This window comes from Bombina bombina, chromosome 2 (genome assembly GCF_027579735.1).
Source record: "Bombina bombina isolate aBomBom1 chromosome 2, aBomBom1.pri, whole genome shotgun sequence".
NCBI lineage: Eukaryota > Metazoa > Chordata > Amphibia > Anura > Bombinatoridae > Bombina > Bombina bombina.
The window spans coordinates 45,374,173-45,396,698 of record NC_069500.1 but is presented as its reverse complement, the minus strand read 5'-3'; positions in this window follow the sequence as shown (position 1 = coordinate 45,396,698).

The window sequence follows — 22,526 nt, the reverse complement described above, 5'->3', positions numbered from 1 at the left end:
GCAACTTATTGCATGTAAAAGGGTGTTTTCTGCTATGGGTTTCCTAAAAACCTCAGCAACTATGCACCCATCCATATTACCAGTAATGGTCAAATCCAAAAAAATTATACTTTCAGTATTTGCTTCAAAGATAAAGATTAAACCACAATCACTAGTATTCAAATACTGTAAAAACTGGTCAATGGTAGACATTGGACCCTTCCAAATAAGCAGGATATCGTCAATGAGAATACTATATTCTCTCTAAAGGGGTTAATATCTCCATAGATGTGGAACTGCTCCCACCAACCTAAGAACAGGTTTGCGTAAAATGGAGCAAAATGCATTTTCAATAAAGTATGAACTTTTATTCAGTATTTCAGTCTCTGCCACCTCTTCAATCTTTGGATTCCTTCTGCCAGTAAGGCAGAGACTGATCCTCCCAGACCACAGCTGTTTGAATTTAGCTGATGACAGCCTATGCTCTACACTGCAGGAGAGTACTACCCCTGGATTGGCCACTTATCTCACGTTATTGAACGGAGCTTGGGGTGATTAGTTTCTCTACCATTTCACCGGAGAACGGAGCCTGTCAGTGGTATGGTAGTAGAGACGCTTTGGTAGTGGGACCAGAGGGAGCAAACGGATACTTCCTGACCTGGAAACCCAGTGGACAGAGAATACCGGATGTTTTCTGGTAATCGTTAGCCTGAGACCTGGACATGGGATACCCTGCTTTCTCCACACACTGTGATTTTGGAGTTACAGCATTTCTACAAAATGTAATATAGGCTTCAATACTAAGCTTTTTGCTTTTCATGTCACTGGCTGTGGTTTATATATTTATTATTACAGCACAACACCCTAGTATTACAGCATACCCTTCCCCTTTATTTGATTGATCTGGCAGCACTAGGTATACTATCGTGTAGTAACATGGAAGGCACCCACTTTTACTCCCTAATACCTGCTACCTCCAGGGACTGTCAAGTTGGGGACTTAGAAAAAGTATTTTCTACCGCTAAAGTGGATTACACCCTGGGACAACTTTTTGATGACATAGAGAAATTTCTTGTAAGAGAACACAAGCTACACTGGGAAATTTGGACAATTGAGCGCTATTTGAAGTTAAAAATAATACCTAGGGGTTTAAGGATTCACAAATTCACAACCTTTGATGTAAATAACAATGCCTTTGTGGCTTCTTGGAATGCAATATTGAGTTAATGCTTAATTAGGCTAATGGTGTTATTGGTCAACTATAAATCTGCCTTATTGAAGTCCACAAGGGACGAGATTAACTCATTACAAACTGAGATGAATAGTAGATTGCAGGATATAGATTACCCTAAATTTGATTCTTTATTACAGAAGACAGTTGCAGAAGCAAGGAATTCTATTATAGAGATTAAACATTCTATGTGCGTGATCAATCAGATTATGATAACAATACTGGTTTTGTCTGGAATAGAAGAGATAGATCTCAAACTATGAGATTGCTGTCACATAGAGGGAGAAATAGATTGAGACATAGAAATAGAGGCAGAGGTGGTAATCATTCTAATTAAAACATGAATCACAATTTAAGTAAAACAGTAATATTCTCAGAGGCTGGTGAGGAATGTCTGTTCTCAGGTGAACACACTGCCCCAGAAGAAAGACAGGGAATACTCAAATAGGGTACATGTACTAATTATCATGACATAAATGCACATTTTAAGAATAGTACCTCTGGTCCAGATTTCAGACCTAAAGAGAGACACATACAAACTAGAACAGGTGAAACCTCCAAATATTTTGAGTCTAATACTCAACAATATGTGAGTGTAAACACTGCACAGAATCTTATTGAGCAGATTTTTTCCATGCCCATGAATCGACAGGGGGTAGGAGGAACAAACTCTACTCAACAGGACAGATACCAGTTGAGGGGGAACAGACCCCAATCAAAATACAAAGCCAGCGTGTAATTAAAGTTGATACGTAATATCACCCTACAGAAACATTTTTCTTTAATAGGGCGATGATATCACTAGAGGTGACATGTCCTATAACCCCAAATTGTTCTTTAAAGAAATGTGTGATCTAACGTCTATGGATGATTTGATGCATGAGAATCAGGAAAGGGATGTTAATATTAGTGAGATATCATGTGTGAAAGGGTACAAAAATCCGTCCTCTTTCTACCCCTATACATAATAGGGGAACTACTAGACAGGAATCTTTTGTTGGAAAACAAAAAAAAGCCCAGTAATACACATAGGGGAGTAACATTTTTCACAACATACAGTGAACAGTACCATCACATTTATCAAATCATTAAGAAACACTTCCATACTGGATGCTGATGACGGTTTGGTTGATTGTGTCAGCAGGGGCATAAGACCCTCCTACAGGAGAACTAAAACTTTGGGAACCTTCTTTCCCCATCCCAACTACCTAATATCACCAGACCCAGTGGATCATGGTTAACCAATAAGAGAATGTTTAGATGTGGTAGCAACAGATGCAGGCTATATGAGTCGGTCATAATTTCTAACACATTCAAGTCAGAAGTCACAGGTACACAATATTAAATTGAATCTTGTCTTAACTGCACTTCTAATTTTGTAATATTTGCATTGACATGTGTTTCATGTAAACTTCAGTACGTAGGACTCACTACGAGAGACATCAGGTCCAGGATAGGTGAACACCTGTCAACCATAAATGTGGGGAAATCTAAGACTCCACTAGTCCAACATTTTGCTCAAATACATGGAAAATTGGATCATACTCTGAGATGGCAAGCCATTGAAAGAGTGGTATGTCCAAATAGAATGGGAGAAAGAGTCAAACTATTAAACAAACGTGAGATGTTTTGGGTCTTTACTCTCCAGACTAAGGCCCCTCTCGGTTTCAACTTAGAGTATGATCTGATTAATTATTGTGAATAGTGATGCCCCCCCCCCCCCCCTTTTGGCATTTTCATTGTCTCCTTGACTTAATACCTATTTATTTTGTTCTTTTGCACAGAATACACATGTGTGCATATTCTTTCTATCTTCTTCTTCTTCTTATTATTATTATTATTATTATTATTACTATCAGGTATTTGTAGAGCGTCAACAGGTTCTGCAGCGCTAATCTTTCTATGCATATATGTATATTCTTCCTTTTCTCTGTCTCAAACAAAATATCCCCCCTCCCCCTTTCTTTGTCAAGGTGGATACTTTGTTCTTTCTCATCATAATACTATATGTGCACAGAACTCATAATAGACTGGTTCCATTTCAATTTGCACTTTTTGTGTTTGGAACCCTTTTTCAATTTTCTATTATAGCATGTTTCTTTTGCACATGTAGTGCATGAAATACTGGTAGCCTCTGTAACTATATGCTTTATATTAAATTGCAGCAAAGAGATACTTGTCAGACACACTTATGAATGAAATCGTTGTGCTTATTCTTTGTTGTAGAGATATCTGGATAGGCAGCGTGCACAAATCTGGAGCACTACAAGTCAGGAAATAGTGCTGCTATCTAGTGCTCTTGCAAACATATAACATTCTTGTAAAACTGCTGCCATATAATGCTGCAGACATGTGCACTCTCTTGAGCTTAAGTTCCTGCTTTTCAGCAAATGATACAAAGAGAACAAAGAAAATTTGATATTAGAAGTAATTTGCAAAGTTGTTTAAAATGACATGCTGTATCTGAAGTTAAAAGTAAACACATTCACTTGAGTGCAATTAAATTTAACACGCAACGGGATAGCACAACCTTAGAGCTCTGGTTAACTATTACGTTAATATAACAAAGATGCACACAATACAAAAGTATTACATTAAAAAAACTGTTACACTCACAATAACACAGGTTAGAGAGAAAAAGGCATGTAATGTGCTTTAACAAAGAGATACCTATATATACATGTCTGAATATGTACAGTATATCTATGTATATACTATATATATATATGTGTGAGTGTGTGTGTGTTTACATATGTATTTATGAATTTATACACATAGTATATTTTCCACTTTCTGTGCTCCATTAAAGTTTATGGGAGAGTACTTGATATTCTAACTTCGGCTTGTTGCACTTGTCGGGTTGGTGCACGAGTGATAACGTTTTACTTTTTTATTTTTTTTATTGGGTTTTCATAATACAAGACTGGTTGACAGAAGTGAGCAATAACTTTTTACTTTTAACTTATAATACACATGGTATCAGACAAAAATCTGAATTTGTGCGAAGTTAGAGCGGGAGCGATAAACGATTGTGATCACTTTGCCAACAGAAAAATGTCTGTTCACATTTTTCCATTATGAAATATGAAGGATTGGACTCCATAATCTAAAAATACTTCCACTATCAAATGGACCTATTTCTCTTGATATTCTTTTTTAAACTTAACTCATTTTCAAAAGAGCACACTGAGGTAGACTCAGGAGCAGGGTTTCCAATAACGTTTGTAACAATATTATACAAAGGGTTAGATTACAAATGGAGCTCAAACATATTAGCACTGATATTAGTTTCAAAATAAATAACACAAATCAAAAAGACACTTCATTTGTGTACTCATATATTACAAGCAGGAGAAACAGGGGACTCACACATTGCTGCAGCACTCTGTTGTGCCTTTAGACACCTACTGGAAATACGCAAAAACAGGGGACTCACACATTACTGCAGCACTCTGTTGTGCCTTTAGACGCCTACTGGAGATACGCAAAAACAGGGTACTCACACATTGCTGCAGCACTCTGTTGTGCCTTTAGACGCCTACTGGAGATGCGCAAAAACAGGGTACTCACACATTGCTGCAGCCTTTAGACACCTACTGGAGATACACAAAAACAGGGTACTCACACATTGCTGCAGCACTCTGTTGTGCCTTTAGACACCTACTGGAGTTACGCAAAAACAGGGGACTCACACATTGCTGCAGCACTCTGTTGTGCCTTTAGACGCCTACTGGAGATACGCAAAAACAGGGGACTCACACATTGCTGCAGCACTCTGTTGTGCCTTTAGACACCTACTGGAGATACACAAAAACAGGGTACTCACACATTGCTGCAGCACTCTGTTGTGCCTTTAGATACCTACTGGAGTTACGCAAAAACAGGGTACTCACACATTGCTGCAGCACTCTGTTGTGCCTTTAGACACCTACTGGAGTTACGCAAAAACAGGGTACTCACACATTGCTGCAGCACTCTGTTGTGCCTTTAGACACCTACTGGAGATACGCAAAAACAGGGGACTCACACATTGCTGCAGCACTCTGTTGTGCCTTTAGACACCTACTGGAGTTACGCAAAAACAGGGTACTCACACATTGCTGCAGCACTCTGTTGTGCCTTTAGACGCCTACTGGAGATACGCAAAAACAGGGTACTCACACATTGCTGCAGCACTCTGTTGTGCCTTTAGACACCTACTGGAGATACGCAAAAACAGGGTACTCACACATTGCTGCAGCAATCTGTTGTGCCTTTAGACACCTACTGGAGATACGCAAAAACAGGGGACTCACACATTGCTGCAGCACTCTGTTGTGCCTTTAGACACCTACTGGAGATACGCAAAAACAGGGGACTCACACATTGCTGCAGCACTCTGTTGTGCCTTTAGACACCTACTGGAGATACGCAAAAACAGGGTACTCACACATTGCTGCAGCACTCTGTTGTGCCTTTAGACACCTACTAGAGATACGCAAACACAGGGGACTCACACATTTCTGCAGCACTCTGTTGTGCCTTTAGACACCTACTGGAGATACGCAAAAACAGGGTACTCACACATTGCTGCAGCACTCTGTTGTGCCTTTAGACACCTACTGGAGATACACAAAAACAGGGGACTCACACATTGCTGCAGCACTCTGTTGTGCCTTTAGACACCTACTGGAGTTATGCAAAAACAGGGGACTCACACATTGCTGCAGCACTCTGTTGTGCCTTTAGACACCTACTGGAGATACGCAAAAACAGGGGACTCACACATTGCTGCAGCACTCTGTTGTGCCTTTAGACACCTACTGGAGATACGCAAAAACAGGGTACTCACACATTGCTGCAGCACTCTGTTGTGCCTTTAGACGCCTACTGGAGATAAGCAAAAACAGGGGATTCACACATTGCTGCAGCACTCTGTTGTGCCTTTAGACACCTACTGGAGATACGCAAAAACAGGGTACTCACACATTGCTGCAGCACTCTGTTGTGCCTTTAGACACCTACTGGAGATACACAAAAACAGGGGACTCACACATTGCTGCAGCACTCTGTTGTGCCTTTAGACACCTACTGGAGTTACGCAAAAACAGGGGACTCACACATTGCTGCAGCACTCTGTTGTGCCTTTAGACACCTACTGGAGATACGCAAAAACAGGGGACTCACACATTGCTGCAGCACTCTGTTGTGCCTTTAGACACCTACTGGAGATACGCAAAAACAGGGTACTCACACATTGCTGCAGCACTCTGTTGTACCTTTAGACGCCTACTGGAGTTACGCAAAAACAGGGGACTCACACATTGCTGCAGCACTCTGTTGTGCCTTTAGACACCTACTGGAGATAAGCAAAAACAGGGTACTCACACATTGCTGCAGCACTCTCTTGTGCCTTTAGACACCTACTGGAGTTACGCAAAAACAGGGTACTCACACATTGCTGCAGCACTCTGTTGTGCCTTTAGACGCCTACTGGAGATACGCAAAAACAGGGTACTCACACATTGCTGCAGCACTCTGTTGTGCCTTTAGACGCCTACTGGAGATACGCAAAAACAGGGGACTCACACATTGCTGCAGCACTCTGTTGTGCCTTTAGACGCCTACTGGAGATACGCAAAAACAGGGGACTCACACATTGCTGCAGCACTCTGTTGTGCCTTTAGACGCCTACTGGAGATACACAAAAACACGGTACTCACACATTGCTGCAGCACTCTGTTGTGCCTTTAGACACCTACTGGAGATACGCAAAAACAGGGGACTCACACATTGCTGCAGCACTCTGTTGTGCCTTTAGACGCCTACTGGAGTTACGCAAAAACAGGGGACTCACACATTGCTGCAGCACTCTGTTGTGCCTTTAGACACCTACTGGAGATACGCAAAAACAGGGGACTCACACATTGCTGCAGCACTCTGTTGTGCCTTTAGACACCTACTGGAGATACGCAAAAACAGGGTACTCACACATTGCTGCAGCACTCTGTTGTGCCTTTAGACGCCTACTGGAGATACACAAAAACAGGGTACTCACACATTGCTGCAGCACTCTGTTGTGCCTTTAGACACCTACTGGAGATACGCAAAAACAGGGGACTCACACATTGCTGCAGCACTCTGTTGTGCCTTTAGACGCCTACTGGAGATACGCAAAAACAGGGGACTCACACATTGCTGCAGCACTCTGTTGTACCTTTAGACGCCTACTGGAGTTACGCAAAAACAGGGGACTCACACATTGCTGCAGCACTCTCTTGTGCCTTTAGACACCTACTGGAGTTACGCAAAAACAGGGGACTCACACATTGCTGCAGCACTCTGTTGTGCCTTTAGACACCTACTGGAGATACGCAAAAACAGGGTACTCACACATTGCTGCAGCACTCTGTTGTACCTTTAGACGCCTACTGGAGTTACGCAAAAACAGGGGACTCACACATTGCTGCAGCACTCTGTTGTGCCTTTAGACACCTACTGGAGATACGCAAAAACAGGGTACTCACACATTGCTGCAGCACTCTCTTGTGCCTTTAGACACCTACTGGAGTTACGCAAAAACAGGGTACTCACACATTGCTGCAGCACTCTGTTGTGCCTTTAGACGCCTACTGGAGATACGCAAAAACAGGGTACTCACACATTGCTGCAGCACTCTGTTGTGCCTTTAGACGCCTACTGGAGATACACAAAAACACGGTACTCACACATTGCTGCAGCACTCTGTTGTGCCTTTAGACACCTACTGGAGATACGCAAAAACAGGGGACTCACACATTGCTGCAGCACTCTGTTGTGCCTTTAGACGCCTACTGGAGTTACGCAAAAACAGGGGACTCACACATTGCTGCAGCACTCTGTTGTGCCTTTAGACACCTACTGGAGATACGCAAAAACAGGGGACTCACACATTGCTGCAGCACTCTGTTGTGCCTTTAGACACCTACTGGAGATACGCAAAAACAGGGTACTCACACATTGCTGCAGCACTCTGTTGTGCCTTTAGACGCCTACTGGAGATACACAAAAACAGGGTACTCACACATTACTGCAGCACTCTGTTGTGCCTTTAGACACCTACTGGAGATACGCAAAAACAGGGGACTCACACATTGCTGCAGCACTCTGTTGTGCCTTTAGACGCCTACTGGAGATACGCAAAAACAGGGGACTCACACATTGCTGCAGCACTCTGTTGTACCTTTAGACGCCTACTGGAGTTACGCAAAAACAGGGGACTCACACATTGCTGCAGCACTCTGTTGTGCCTTTAGACACCTACTGGAGTTACGCAAAAACAGGGTACTCACACATTGCTGCAGCACTCTGTTGTGCCTTTAGACGCCTACTGGAGATACACAAAAACAGGGTACTCACACATTGCTGCAGCACTCTGTTGTGCCTTTAGACACCTACTGGTGTTACGCAAAAACAGGGTACTCACACATTGCTGCAGCACTCTGTTGTGCCTTTAGACACCTACTGGAGATACGCAAAAACAGGGGACTCACACATTGCTGCAGCACTCTGTTGTGCCTTTAGACACCTACTGGAGATAAGCAAAAACAGGGTACTCACACATTGCTGCAGCACTCTCTTGTGCCTTTAGACACCTACTGGAGTTACGCAAAAACAGGGTACTCACACATTGCTGCAGCACTCTGTTGTGCCTTTAGACGCCTACTGGAGATACGCAAAAACAGGGTACTCACACATTGCTGCAGCACTCTGTTGTGCCTTTAGACGCCTACTGGAGATACGCAAAAACAGGGGACTCACACATTGCTGCAGCACTCTGTTGTGCCTTTAGACGCCTACTGGAGATACGCAAAAACAGGGGACTCACACATTGCTGCAGCACTCTGTTGTGCCTTTAGACGCCTACTGGAGATACACAAAAACACGGTACTCACACATTGCTGCAGCACTCTGTTGTGCCTTTAGACACCTACTGGAGATACGCAAAAACAGGGGACTCACACATTGCTGCAGCACTCTGTTGTGCCTTTAGACGCCTACTGGAGTTACGCAAAAACAGGGGACTCACACATTGCTGCAGCACTCTGTTGTGCCTTTAGACACCTACTGGAGATACGCAAAAACAGGGGACTCACACATTGCTGCAGCACTCTGTTGTGCCTTTAGACACCTACTGGAGATACGCAAAAACAGGGTACTCACACATTGCTGCAGCACTCTGTTGTGCCTTTAGACGCCTACTGGAGATACGCAAAAACAGGGTACTCACACATTGCTGCAGCACTCTGTTGTGCCTTTAGACACCTACTGGAGATACGCAAAAACAGGGGACTCACACATTGCTGCAGCACTCTGTTGTGCCTTTAGACGCCTACTGGAGATACGCAAAAACAGGGGACTCACACATTGCTGCAGCACTCTGTTGTACCTTTAGACGCCTACTGGAGTTACGCAAAAACAGGGGACTCACACATTGCTGCAGCACTCTCTTGTGCCTTTAGACACCTACTGGAGTTACGCAAAAACAGGGTACTCACACATTGCTGCAGCACTCTGTTGTGCCTTTAGACACCTACTGGAGATACGCAAAAACAGGGGACTCACACATTGCTGCAGCACTCTGTTGTGCCTTTAGACACCTACTGGAGATACGCAAAAACAGGGTACTCACACATTGCTGCAGCACTCTGTTGTACCTTTAGACGCCTACTGGAGTTACGCAAAAACAGGGGACTCACACATTGCTGCAGCACTCTGTTGTGCCTTTAGACACCTACTGGAGATACGCAAAAACAGGGTACTCACACATTGCTGCAGCACTCTCTTGTGCCTTTAGACACCTACTGGAGTTACGCAAAAACAGGGTACTCACACATTGCTGCAGCACTCTGTTGTGCCTTTAGACGCCTACTGGAGATACGCAAAAACAGGGTACTCACACATTGCTGCAGCACTCTGTTGTGCCTTTAGACGCCTACTGGAGATACACAAAAACACGGTACTCACACATTGCTGCAGCACTCTGTTGTGCCTTTAGACACCTACTGGAGATACGCAAAAACAGGGGACTCACACATTGCTGCAGCACTCTGTTGTGCCTTTAGACGCCTACTGGAGTTACGCAAAAACAGGGGACTCACACATTGCTGCAGCACTCTGTTGTGCCTTTAGACACCTACTGGAGATACGCAAAAACAGGGGACTCACACATTGCTGCAGCACTCTGTTGTGCCTTTAGACACCTACTGGAGATACGCAAAAACAGGGTACTCACACATTGCTGCAGCACTCTGTTGTGCCTTTAGACGCCTACTGGAGATACACAAAAACAGGGTACTCACACATTACTGCAGCACTCTGTTGTGCCTTTAGACACCTACTGGAGATACGCAAAAACAGGGGACTCACACATTGCTGCAGCACTCTGTTGTGCCTTTAGACGCCTACTGGAGATACGCAAAAACAGGGGACTCACACATTGCTGCAGCACTCTGTTGTACCTTTAGACGCCTACTGGAGTTACGCAAAAACAGGGGACTCACACATTGCTGCAGCACTCTCTTGTGCCTTTAGACACCTACTGGAGTTACGCAAAAACAGGGTACTCACACATTGCTGCAGCACTCTGTTGTGCCTTTAGACACCTACTGGAGTTACGCAAAAACAGGGTACTCACACATTGCTGCAGCACTCTGTTGTGCCTTTAGACGCCTACTGGAGATACACAAAAACAGGGTACTCACACATTGCTGCAGCACTCTGTTGTGCCTTTAGACACCTACTGGTGTTACGCAAAAACAGGGTACTCACACATTGCTGCAGCACTCTGTTGTGCCTTTAGACACCTACTGGAGATACGCAAAAACAGGGGACTCACACATTGCTGCAGCACTCTGTTGTGCCTTTAGACACCTACTGGAGATACTCAGTGCTGATGAAACCTCCTGGGTTATTGTACATTTGATGTTATGTGTTACTTTTATTCCTTTTTTTAATATTTTATATGAAACCCATTTGTTTGCAACTGACTGAATTCCTGCAAACTTATAATAAAGATTCATTTCCCAGTGGAATTCCTGGACTCCTGTTGCTGTGGGGCAGTGAGCTGGAGCACTGTAGCATCTAACAGCAGCAAGATGTGAGTACCGTGTTTCTCCTACTTGGTGATATTTAAGAGTTATTGATTAATACGCACATACGGCGCCTGCTTGATTTGTTTTAGATTGTTGAAGTCCAGGTGCTGGGAATAAGCAGTGATATTAGAGTCACTATTTTTACCCTTTTGGGGGTTGGACTAGTATTTCTCTATTTGTAAAAATATTGGGGCATATGTATCAAGCTCTGAATGGAGCTTGATGCCCCGTGTTTCTGGCGAGCCTGCAGGCTCGCCAGTAACAGCAGTTATGAAGCAGCGGTCACAAAGACCACTGCTCCATAACCTGTCCGCCTGCTCTGAGCAGGCGGACAGACATCGCCGGAAATCAACCCGATCGAGTACGATCGGGTTGATTGACACCCCCTGCTGGCGGCCGATTGGCCACGAGTCTGCAGGGGGCAGCGTTGCACCAGCAGCTCTTGTGAGCTGCTGGTGCAATGCTGAATACGGCGAGCGTATTACTCGCCGTATTCAGCAAGGTCTGGCGGACCTTGATAAGTAGAGCCCATTGTATATTTGAATAAGATCTTTTCAAGGACTATTGAGTAATTGTATTTTTTGTTCCCATTGACATTTTAGAATTGTCTGCAGTATTTATATACTATTTTCTAATATACATTTATAAGAGATGGTGTCCCCTTGTGATTTGTAAATCACTTTAGCTTTATATCGTTTCAATATATATAACTCTTATTATTTCTCTCCAGCTTCACCTGTCAGCAGCTGTGGACCATTTTGTAATTACTGAATATATTTGTCTATTTAAACACAGCACTTCCCGTTCTTCTTGCCCATTTATGGAGTGTTTGTTCTGTTGTTCCTTTTGTTGCTGCTCGTGTGGATTCTGACCTTAGTTTTTTTTTTAATCATTCATTTTTATTAATAGTTACAGGTTATACAAAGAAAATAAAAGTAAAGGACAATCAATCCATGATCCAAATATATTAACATATACTAAAACTCTATGGTATTCTTTACTTCATATCACTTTTATCCATCATATCACAGTCTAGATCCTCCATTAATTCTAACTTCACATAAGCCTCAGTATCACATGTTCCTGTTATTCTAAGTAATATATCTCCTTAATGTGAACTATACAGTAACACTCATTTAGCAAATTATACACAGTATTTTCACATTATACAAAGAAAGCAAAAAAAAAAAGAAAGAAGGAAGATCCAATCTTGACCAGAGTTTATCTTTATCTATAACCTTATTCTCTCAATTATAATAAGAGCAACCTACAATTAATTCTGAAAAAAGTCCTCACATGTTACTATACATAGTTTGATGAGGTGACAATGGAAAAAAAACTTTCCCTCTGGGGCCACCTCTCTCCCACCCTCCTTCTGACTGATTTTTTTAAATTGGATATATTAAATCCTCTGGAGTAATTGATCCACGAAATTACATGAGAGGAACTGTGCTTGTGTAGTGTTATCATATGTCTTTATCAAATTAAGCCATTTATTACAGTATTTTTTAATATTCTGGTCAGATCCCACAGAACAATAAAATTGTTCCATTACAGCTTGTTTCACCATTAGGTTTATCAGATTCTGTATTGAAGGAGGTTTTTTACTCTTTCAATTTTTAAAGATCAAATATCGTCCACCCAAAATTGTACAGTTAATAAAACGTATATTCATCAGACTGCGAATGTCAAAGTCAACCAGTAGGAGAATATGTTGTTTCTCCAGCTTAATTGATGAGTGTAATATTTTACTTAACCAGAAACTTATCCTGGCCCAGAATTGATATATTTTGGGGCAATTCCAAAGCATATGTATTAAATTGGCTCTGTCATTTGCACGCTGGAGACAAGTATGAATCAAGTTAGGGAACCATTTATTTAAAGTAGCAGGTGCTATATATGTCCTATTCAATAATTTGAAATGACTTGCATGGCAGCTTGCTGCTAATGTGGCTTTTTCCGCTTTTTGAATACTTCTAGTTATAGCTTTTTTATCTATCTCTGGTATATCTAATGGCCAGTTTAATACTAGCCTTTGTAGATTTACATCTCCAGATTGCTCCAGTGTCAATTTAAGCCAGTATTTTATTGAATGGATACCAGCAGACTAAAAATTTATACCAGGCTGAATCCATACACAATTTGGTCTCTTAATTATTGTATTATACCAGTGACGTGTTTGTAAATAAGCATAAAAGTCTTAATTTACTAAATTTAATTGTTGCTTTAACTCTTCAAATGAGAGAATATTAGAGCGTTCTGGGTCTTTTAATTGATAGATATATTTTAAGCCTTTATTGGGCCAGATTTTAAAGATTTTGTTATTGACTCCGTCAATAAAATAGGTATTCCCAACAATCGGTAGTCGATTCAAAATTGAAGGGTCCACTATTAATAGATTACATATGGTATGCCAAGCTTTAATAATGGTGCATATGTTTCTGACCTTATATTTTTAACTGACTGTTCTGCTGCCTTGCCCTATGGTACCTCTCTACTCATATGGATTCCGACCTGACTTGTGACCGACTATTCTCTACCTTATGATAATTTTTTTTGCTGCTGTCCTTCTGATATTGACCTTGGACATTTTTATTATTCTTTTGTCTCCTTCTTTTGGCTCTACTTATTAGGTTCCTATCTTAAACTTTACCCAGTCAGAGTGAACTTCAACCAGACACCAATTAGCAGCCAGGAGGTAGGGAAGGAATATTATGGTACCTAATAGTGTAATTGGGCCCTATCCAACTGACCAGAGCTATCACTCACAAAGGGCAGTTATTGGGTTAACAGAACTAGAAAGCATGGATGCAAATTATTCACAATTGCTACATAATTACACAAAATAATAAGAAAATGTGTTACACATCTATGTAATTTAGCTTTAATTCAGATTGCACATATATCCATTAAATACAATAGCTTGAAAGACAAAAATGAGCACTTTTGGTTTAGCGCTTCCTCTGCTTTTGTCTGTAATATACTCCTAATTTATCAGTTATCGTTAGAGTGGTATTAAGAAAACTGCCCAGCTGGACTTAATAATTCCCTGTGTGTCTTAGTTACAAAAATTAATATTTTAATGAAGCAAACTATAGTCACTTTTCACAGCAGGGGTGCATAATAAACTGCAAAAAAATAAGCTGAGTGGTTTTCTAATTAAAAATTAGGTCTGATCTTCCAACCCACTGAAAAAAAAAATAGCAGATATCAACACAGGAGATACAGAGTTCACAAATCTTGATTCAAAATCATTGCCATGTTTTAGAAACAGAAAGTTCCACTGACATAGTGGTTCTTCGAGTGCATGTACTCAATATGGAAATACTGTACCAATATAAATTCTCATATACAGGGAAATATCTCTGTACATTAGCATCTTCAGTAATTAATTTATTTGCAATGCATTATTTGTGTGGTTGCTGTACAGTTTAATGTGACTGAACATACAATTTTGACTAAATTTTCACTAAAATCCATGTATGAAAGACTTACTGAGATGTAGAAAGTGTCACCTCAATCCACTTTCAGCAAAGTCTGGTTAAAGCAAGAGGACTGTTAGGACAAACTTCAGCAAGTAGCAGTTGCTCATTTATTTCAAATTAGGGTAGTTTATGAAGCCCAGGCATTGCGTTATCAAAATGACTTTTGAGATTATTTCTATATTCCTTGTTACCTTAATTAAAAAGTATACTTAGGAAGGCTCAGGAACAATGCAATGTGCTACTTGGTGTCATCTGCTCATTGTAGGATGTAAATACAGTATATGTAATTGGTAATTGGCTCACCAATGTGTTTAGATAGTTTAAATGGTGCGTTGGTGCTTTTTCCACCGAGAGAATGAAACAACTTTCTACAGAAATTAAAAACATAATTATTTTATTTAGGACAGGGACACCCATTTATTTAAAAAAAAAAAACTTTAAATTAATTTTAAAATAGAAGACACATTGAAAAAAATAAAGGTCAGATTACGAGTGGCGTGCTAACAGTTGCACGTGAATGATATCAGGTTAATCGTGGCTGTTTGTGCACATAGCAAGTAGCGTGCATATTACAAGTTGAAACGCCTTTGGTTAACTTTTACGCTTGAATAAAAAGTCTCACAAAACACAGCACAAATACATTACAAAGTACAGTTACACTCATAATAACACTGTCTAATAAATACATTACACAGTACAGTTACACTCATAATAACATTGTCTAATAAATACATTACACAGTACAGTTACACTCATAATAACACTGTCTAATAAATACATTACACAGTACAGTTACACTCATATTAACACTGTCTAATAGATATACATTACACAGTACAGTTACACTCATATTAACACTGTCTAATAAATACATTACACAGTACAGTTACACTCATAATAACACTGTCTAATAAATACATTACACAGTACAGTTACACCCATAATAACACTATCTAATAAATACATTACTAAGCATAGTTACACTCATAATAACACTGTCTAATAAATACATTACACAGTACAGTTACACTCATATTAACACTGTCTAATAGATATACATTACACAGTACAGTTACACTCATATTAACACTGTCTAATAAATACATTACACAGTACAGTTACAGTTACACACATAATAACACTATCTAATAAATACATTACACAGTACAGTTACACTCATAATAACACTGTCTAATAAATACATTACACAGTACAGTTACACTCATATTAACACTGTCTAATAAATATACATTACACAGTACAGTTACACTCATAATAACACTGTCTAATAAATATACATTACACTGTATAGTTATACTCATAATAACACTATCTAATAAATATACATTACACAGTACAGTTACACTCATATTAACACTGTCTAATAAATACACTACACAGTACAGTTACACTCATATTAACACTATCAAATAAATACATTACACAGTACAGTTACACTCATATTAACACTGTCTAATAAAAATACATTATACAGTACAGTTACACTCATATTAACACTGTCTAATAAATACATGACAAAGTACAGTTACACTCATAATAACACTATCTAATAAATATACATTACATAGTATAGTTACACTCATATTAACACTGTCTAATAAATACATTACACAGTACAGTTACACTCATATTAACACTGTCTAATAAATACATTACACAGTACAGTTACACTCATATTAACACTGTCTAATAAATACATTACAAAGTACAGTTACACTCATAATAACACTATCTAATAAATATACATTACATAGTATAGTTACACTCATATTAACACTGTCTAATAAATACATTACACAGTACAGTTACACTCATATTAACACTGTCTAATAAATACATTACACAGTACAGTTACACTCATATTAACACTGTCTAATAAAAATATATATATTTTTTAAAAATTGCATAAAAAAGTTATAAGGGCTCAAAGATATGAGATCTCAAAAGAGGACTGCAAAGGGTTTTAACATAGGATACATACATACACATGTCTAAATATCTATATGTATGCATGTATTTATATATATATACTATATAATATATATATATATATATAAATATATATATATATGTGTGTGCGCATATGTATTTATGCATATATGTATATATTACACCAAAATACCATTTTATATATACAGTCTATATATATATATTAAAAAACTGGGGTTTGTGGATGGAAAAATATGCAACAGTCAATTTTACGAGTGTTATGGCGTATATTAATAACGCCTACCCAATACCCTACCCTACGCCGTCCCAATATTAAGCATAAGTATTCTATTGGAACATTTTAATTTAGAACAATTGGTGCAGACCCATTAGATAATTTAAAGAATCAATAAAAAAAGAGATAAAGCAACACAAAATTATATCACTTATAAAAAACTGGGAATTCAGCACTCTTTTTAGTAAACTGCTGGCCGAGGGCCCAGAACAAGGAAAGTATCAAGGATTGCATAGGATACTATTCATAACATAATTAAAACACTAAAATATGAACTTGGACAAAGTCCAAGTTTACAGTATAGGACCGGCCCCAGTGACTAAGCATGCAAATACATATGCAGCAAAACAGTACATATTCAACAATAAAGAGTGTGATATGCAAAAAATGTGTGATGGGACATGAATAGGTATATGGGTCCCGTTCTGATATTCAGACCAATATGGGTTTTAGTAATAAACTGAACTTAACTGGCTATGAGAACCATATTATCTATACACAACCATCAGCATTTAAACCAACTTATACATAAATGGCTTAAAATGCACAAAGCAAACATTCACAAAATGTAGTTGTACTATATAGATGCTGTGCAGAGAAAGCTAGATGTGGGGCCATGCACAGAGAATATATTGTTGATCACGTCTCTGTATATAGAGATAACAGGGCAGTTGCTGGTCAGGAGAATGGACAGACAGCCTTGTCAGGAACAGTTCATGTTTCTTAATACTCTAATTAAGGAGAGTCGTCCATTTATTAGTGGCAAGCTGTCAGTATATTGAAATGTGGCAAATGATATAGCAGGCTGAAAAGTTCTGTGCAGATGAAACAGAGTATTTAAGTAGGTTATTGAAGCAGTCAGAAGGATATGTGACAAAAGCCACGTATTAAGCACATGCAAAAGTTGGGTTAGTAATGCATGGAACACGGTACAGGAGGATACCTCATTATTGATTATGTACCTCTCTGTCAACTGTACCTGTTCCTACGACGAACATCGGCATATGCCCAACAGTCCTGTATGGTGTCACTCCACTCAAACGGTGTCCTCTTTTAAGACACCCATAATATTTGCTATGCCCTGAGGAAACCCTGTCTCTCTGATGACGAGGGGGTGAAACGCACGTCGGCAATTGGCTGACTGACTCACGTGACTTTCCATGCTGGTTTGGTTTGTGGCAGAGCACCTATTCAGAGAACTCTGAACAGTGGCACTAAGTTTTGAACTGATAGATGTATCCCTATGCCGGGGTAAGCAGTAAAGAAACAAGTAAGCAAGTCTTATGTCCATTCTCCTAACCAGCAACAGTAACCTCAATTTATTTGCCCTGTTATCTCTATATACAGAGACGTGATCAACAATATATTCTCTGCGCGTGGCCACACATCTAGCTTTCTCTAAACCTATATTTTGATATCAATACGAGTGTTTAGTCTGTGTTACTAAAAAGAGTGCTGAATTCCCAGTCTTTTATAAGTGATATTATTTTGTGTCGCTTTATCTCTTTTTTTATTGATTATATATATATATATATATATATATATATATATATATACAAATATGTATATAAGAATAAATAGAAGATATTCTGATATGTAAAGAATATTGGAATGTGAAATATTAATATTTTAATGTACTGCACTCGATTAAACGCAATCAAGTTTGCACGCGAGTAGGGTGTTAGGGTTTTTTTCCATTGACTTCTATGGGGCAATACATTAATGTGATCGTGATATTCAAAATTCGGCTTTTTGTGCACGTTGGCTTAGTGCGCAAGCGAAACATTTTTACATTCATCTTGTAATACGAACATGAACCCGACGTGCACAAATAGCTTATTTCTAGCCCAGTTAACGCATGAGTGGAAGCGATAAACAGTGCTCCACTCGTGCTCCAACCCTGAATGTGTTAAGTGACAGATTTATTTTGTTTGCCCTTTGGTGGATTTAAGTGATGTTAGACATGAGCTACAGAATTATAGATGATGACCATAGAATAAAGAGAAAAGAAATATACAACTATTTGATGGTTAGCCACAGGGCAGGCAAATCCTCCCACCTTTTTCACAGTCTTATTTTACAGTGTGTATAATAATTTGAATTATTTTTTATTACTTTTTTTAATATTTTATATGTAATATTTCAATAATGCGCATTGTGTGCTTTCCTGACTGTGTTAGTCCTAAATTGCAAACCCCAATGTGCGTTACGCATATTTTACATTTCTTTGTTCTTTACATAGCAAATAATATACGTTTTATTATTAAATATATATTTCTATTTATATCTGATAATGTTCATGTAAAATACATATCAATACCTATATATTTACTGGAATATATATATATATATATATATATATATATATATATATATATATTTACAATAAAAAGGACATTGTTCTGTGTGTGAGGAAAATTGGAATAAGAAATATGTACATTAGATATACAGTAAACACACATAAATACTTAAATATATATGTACACACATATAAGTATATTTAGACATGTGTATATATGTATGTATCTCTAAAACCTGAGACCTCATATCATTGAGCACTTTTTAATAAAAAATAAATAAATAAAACAGTAAATATTTTTGATGCGTTTTGTACAACTTTTTTGTCTGGTGTAACAATTTAAAAGCAGAGAAATACCCTACAACGGTCAAGCGCTACAGTTAGAGCACCACTTGTAATCTAGCCCTGAATGATGCCACAGTTAATAAGTCGACACAGATACATCCCTCTAAACATCAAAACCAAGGCTCATATTTTGATTAGACCCAATTAGGTGAAACAGTTTCCTATAGGTACAGTGGGGCAAAAAAGTATTTAGTCAGCCACCAATTGTGCAAGTTCTCCCACTTAAGAAGATGAGAGAGGCCTGTCATTTTCATCATAGGTATACCTCAACTATGAGAGAGAAAATGTGGAAACAAATCCAAACAATCACATTGTCTGATTTGGAAAGAATTTATTTGCATATTATGGTGGAAAATAAGTATTTGGTCACCTACAAACAAGCAAGATTTCTGGCTCTCACAGACCTGTATCTTCTTCTTTAAGAGGCTCCTCTGTCCTCCACTCATTACCTGTATGAATGGCACCTGTTTGAACTTGTTATCAGTATAAAAGACATCTGTCCACAACCTCAAACAGTCACACTCCAAACTCCACTATGGTGAAGACCAAAGAGCTGTCAAAGGATCACAGAAACAAAATTGTAGACCTGCACCAGGCTGGGAAAACTGAATCTGCAATAGGCAGCTTGGTGTGAAGAAATCAACTGTGGGAGCAATAATTAGAAAATGGAAGTCATACAAGACCACTGATAATCTCCCTCGATCTGGGGCTCCACGCAAGATCTCACCCCATGGGGTCAAAATGATCACAAGAATGGTGAGCAAACATCCCAGAACCACACGGGGGGACCCAGGGAATGACCTGCAGAGAGCTGGGACCAACATAACAAAGGCTACCATCAGTAACACACTATGCCTCCAGGGACTGCAGTGCCAGATGTGTCCCCCTGCTTAAGCCAGTACATGTCCGGGCCCATCTGAAGTATGCTAGAGAGCCTTTGGATGATCCAGAAGTGGATTGGGAGAATGTCATATGGTCAGATGAAACCAAAGAAGAACTGTTTGGTAGAAACACAACTCATCGTGTTTGGAGGAGAGAGAATGCTGAGTTGCAACCAAAGAACACCATACTTACTGTGAAGCATGGGGGTGGCATCATGCTTTGGGGCTGTTTCTCTGCAAAGGGAATAGGACGACTGATCCGTGTACAAGAAAGAATGAATGGGGCCATGTATTGTGAGATTTTGAGTGCAAACCTCCTTCCATCAGCAAGGGCATTGAAGATGAAACGTGGCTAAGTCTTTCAGCATGACAATGATCAAACACACCGCCTGGGCAACGAAGGAGTGGCTTCGTAAGAAGCATTTCAAGGTCCTGGAGTGACCTAGCCAGACTACAGATCTTAACCCCATAGAAAACCTTTGGAGGGAGTTGAAAGTCCATGTTGCCCAGGGACAGCCCCAAAACATCACTGCTCTAGAGGAGATCTGCATGCAGTAATGGGCCAACATACCAGCAACAGTGTGTGAAAACCTTGTGAAGACTTACAGAAAACGTTTGACCTCTGTCATTGCCAACAAAAGATATATAACAAAGTATTGAGATAAACTTATGATATTGACCAAATACTTATTTTCCACCATAATTTGCAAATAAATTCTTTCCAAATCAGACAATGTGATTGTCTGAATTTGTTTCCACATTTTGTCTCTCATAGTTGAGGTTATACCTATGATGAAAATTACAGGCCTCTCTCATCTTCTTAAGTGGGAGAACTTGCACAATTGGTGACTGACTAAATACTTTTTTGCCCCACTGTAGATCAATTATCATATGCACAAATACAAGTTTTGCATGAATTAAAAAAAAAAAAAAACAGTTTGAGTTTTTATCTACTTGATCATTTCAACAATTCTATACAGCTTTCAAAATACTGTGTCCTTTTTCTTTTCCTTTGCATGAAGTTCTTTAAACTTTGTACATATTTATAAGAAAAACTTAACAAGATAAATAATTGTTAAACTTTTACTCAAGTAACAAGCTCGTTTCATTTTTTTTTCTTTTACTTTCTATAAATTTTTTATGAACCAATATATTACAAAACAAAGAACACAGTTATTGAAAGAGTTGTATAAACAACTAGGCAAATTTATTTTATTACAAAATGCAATTTGCTTTAAAAAAAAAACATCTTTTCTTTACCAAATTTTAATAGATTACCAGCCAGCCAACAACCTCTAGTCTGAGCTGATACAATTTTTGTTTCTGTGAAATATATGTTGACTGAACCAAGACAAATAGAAAAGATTAATGAATTTGAGTGCAAACACGTGTAAATTAGTTCAGTGCTTATATACCTGAACTAATGCATACAAAATATAAAAAGTCCATTCCGTATATTTAGGAATAACAAAACACATTTTGACTGCAGACTATTTAATATAACATGAGAGAAATGTTTTCTGTTTTTCAAATACATCTTCTCAGTTGCATGAAGCAATATGTGTTCTTATTACATTCAATATGACACATATACAACCTCACGATAAAATAAGCACTGATTTCTTTTGTATAATCATGTAGTCTGTATTCATTCTTTTAACAAAAAAGTGGGGGAACTACATATATATCCCTCTCTAAGATTTACTCCCTTAACTTGCACACAACAAACAATCGGCTAGATAACGAGTTTTGTGTTATGAGTGAAAAAGCAGAGTTATGGCTCTTTTTTACGAACGCTGCTATTACGAGTCTTGTAGGTATAGCTGTACCGCAGACCTTTTTGGCCGTAACACAACATAACAACCGCACCTTTCAAAACTAATTTTTCAATGTGACTTACACAGCATGTGCTGTGACCAGTACAGCCCATGGCAACAAGATCCGTACCG